This window comes from Curcuma longa, chromosome 1, assembly GCF_044706935.1.
Source record: "Curcuma longa cultivar G26 ecotype Majalengka, Jawa Barat chromosome 1, ITB_CL_G26_1.1, whole genome shotgun sequence".
Lineage (NCBI taxonomy): Eukaryota > Viridiplantae > Streptophyta > Magnoliopsida > Zingiberales > Zingiberaceae > Curcuma > Curcuma longa.
The window spans coordinates 18826939-18829830 of record NC_133861.1 but is presented as its reverse complement, the minus strand read 5'-3'; the positions used below and the strand labels follow the sequence as shown (position 1 = coordinate 18829830).

General features: G+C 29.4%; 1 long non-coding RNA gene across 1 annotated transcript; it reads left to right on the top strand.

The window, feature by feature from the left end:
- The first annotated feature begins 804 nt into the window (after positions 1-804).
- On the top strand, positions 805-2546 carry LOC141812614 (uncharacterized). Its single transcript, XR_012600314.1, has 4 exons — positions 805-1186; positions 1351-1416; positions 2040-2131; positions 2256-2546. It is a non-coding gene; the product is annotated as an uncharacterized LOC141812614 (long non-coding RNA).
- Positions 2547-2892: the final 346 nt, after the last annotated feature.

Sequence of the window (2892 nt, the reverse complement as noted above, 5' to 3'; positions counted from 1 at the left end):
ATTTATCAACCAAAATAAACTTTAGTTAGAATTTTTAATTTTTTTATTGATCGAACATAATTTTGACCAATAAAATATTTTAAAAAATATTAACTGATTTTTGATCGAATAATTATTAATTTTTTATTGGCAAAATAAATTTTGAAAGATATTTTTAATTTTTTAACTATCAAATTAATCTTTAAGTTTAGAAGTATTTTATTAAAATCAAATTGAATAATCAAAATTAAATTGAATTAAATTTTTTAAACAAGTAATTAATCGGATCACACTCAATGCAGAATGTTCCCACTTAAATAAAAATTGAATAAATCGAATTTCGATAAAATATCGATTAATTCAATTTTTAATCAAATTAATCGAAATTTTTTTAAATATTATGAAAAATTTATGAATTAATTAAAAATTTATAAATTCATTTAGAAATTTAGAAATTATTTTTTTATTTTAATTAATTTAGTTTATTCAATTTATTTAATTTAATCAAATAAAAAATTTTAAAATCAAAATCGAATCAAATTAATTAATTTTTTTAAAAAATAATTAAAATTTTAAAATAATTAAAATAAAATTTTAAATTCGATCGATTGGATCATCCTTCACGGAGATATACTTTCATCTCTATTTCTTTATTATAATATTAAAATAATAAATAACTATTATTATATTTTCACATGGATATTTTTTATACAATGATATTGATATTTATTAAAAATAAATATATTAAATTATTTATAATGACAGACATTTTTTATTCTCAAATTTATTAACCCTGATTTCTTGTCCCAATAATTCCTTTCCTCTTCTCATGGGCGACCATTCTTTTCCACGAGGACGACAATCTGCCGGAGCTTCCTCTGGACGCCATGGAGTTCATCGGAGCACCTCCGCGCTCGAGGTCTCCAAGGCCCTCGTGTTAATGCCCCCGTCGTCGTGGACATAGAGGACCATCCCAAGAGGAAGCTGAAGAGTTCTCGCCTGCGATCTCTAGGAACCCCTTCTCCTTTGCCTCTGCTACCTCGTAGATGTTTTTGAAGCAAATAATGTCACAATTGGTGGGTTTTTAGTGGCCTAAAATCTTATCTTTTCCACTGAATCAAACTATCCAAAAATGAGATTTTAGGTTTTATTTTTCTTTTTGAAATTTGGCAGTATGAAAGTTGATAGGAACAAAATAATCTATGAGGTCAGTTCTTGTATCTAATGAGTGATTTAAAAGTATTACTGCTTTGCAACGAAACCAAACGATTTGTTGCCACCTCCTCTTCGAACTATCAAGATCTTCTATGGGAACAATTTGTTCATTACATTGATCAGATTTCTTAATCCCTTGCTCTTGGACAATGGCAGGAAGTGTCTCCTCTAGCTTTGGCATCTGGCAATTTGTTCTGGGTTGTGCTTCTTATACTCTTTAAGGTAAATCCCCTGGTTCCTTCATGTTGATGCATTTCATGTACTGAAGTTGGGTAAATGCAATTTATTGGTATCAACTGTTTGTAGCTTGTCTTCATCAACAAAAGTTTCCTATATCTCATTTTTAAGAAGTGACAATTATCCCAGTCTTTCATTATGGAACAAGTGATCACAAATAACTTAGTAGTAAGAAGTTTCATCAAATTTTCCATGAAACAATTTGTTTTATATAATACTCTTCTACTGTGCTAGAATATTTTTGAGTTGGAAGTTGAAATTATGTAACAAGTATCTGAAAGCTTATGAAACAGTAGAAATATGAAGTGAGGATTAAGATGGTCAAGAAACAGAGGAAGTATGAGATGAGAATACAGATGTTTGAGAAACATAGATAAACCTTTGGTAAATACTTTGTTAAATCTTTTTCCTTTCCTAGGATTGTAACAGAGTAGAGTATAATTGATGATTGAAATTTTGAACCTGCCATGCATATATGGGTCGCATTAAATATGACAAGGGGTCAGGGGTGGATCCATTATTGATTAATAAAATCTCTATGGGTTGTATTTATTTTTTGTATTTATGACAAGGGGTATGCATTTATTTTTTTATTTATGTGATGCAAGATATCTAAGTAGAGGGAAGGATATTGGTTCCAATAAAGGAAGATGGGGAGAGGACGATAGAGATGACAATCTCTTACAATACAAGAAGATGAGTATGTATATTTAATTCTTATTAATGATATACAAGTTGAATAAACTTTACATAATATTTATTTTAATGATGATGCACGTAGGCAATATTTACCTTAATCATTCTTCTCGTCTTTGCTTGCATAGGTTTCCTCCTTGACTTGCCATGCTCTGATGCTCCTCGTCTTGCAGTCCTTGGATGCACCATCCATCTTTGACCTCAAGCCATTGAGCCCTTATAAAACCTATGCACTCTACACAACTTAGTACACACTTCAAATCAGCATAATAACTAACCTAAACCCTTAGTTGATATCATCAAACCTATCAAGACTAGAAATGAGAGTCCTAACACTCCATATCAGTTTTGATTTATTTTTATTATATATATTTTTGTGAAGTTTTATGTCAAGTAGTAATTTTTCTTAAACTTCTAGATGGGCATATATTTGCCTAATTTTATATATAAAAAAGTGCTCCTTTTGTAATCCTTGGAACCTATTCAATCATTCTATACATTTATTTCTTTAATTTTGAGCAATTTTAGTTCATGTGATAGTTTTGGCTAACCTACCCGATGTACCTAAATCATCTAAACTTCTCAAACAAAGACATCTTTATCCTCCTTATAATTTATTGAGTCATTTTATGCTATTAAATCTATTGTTTGAGACCTAGGGACCATGTTGGAGTTTTACTAAAATTAGTGTATGAATCTAAACTATTTAAATTTTAAAATTGTCCCCTTTGTCTGTATGCTCCCTTAGGGGTATAAACGAATCAA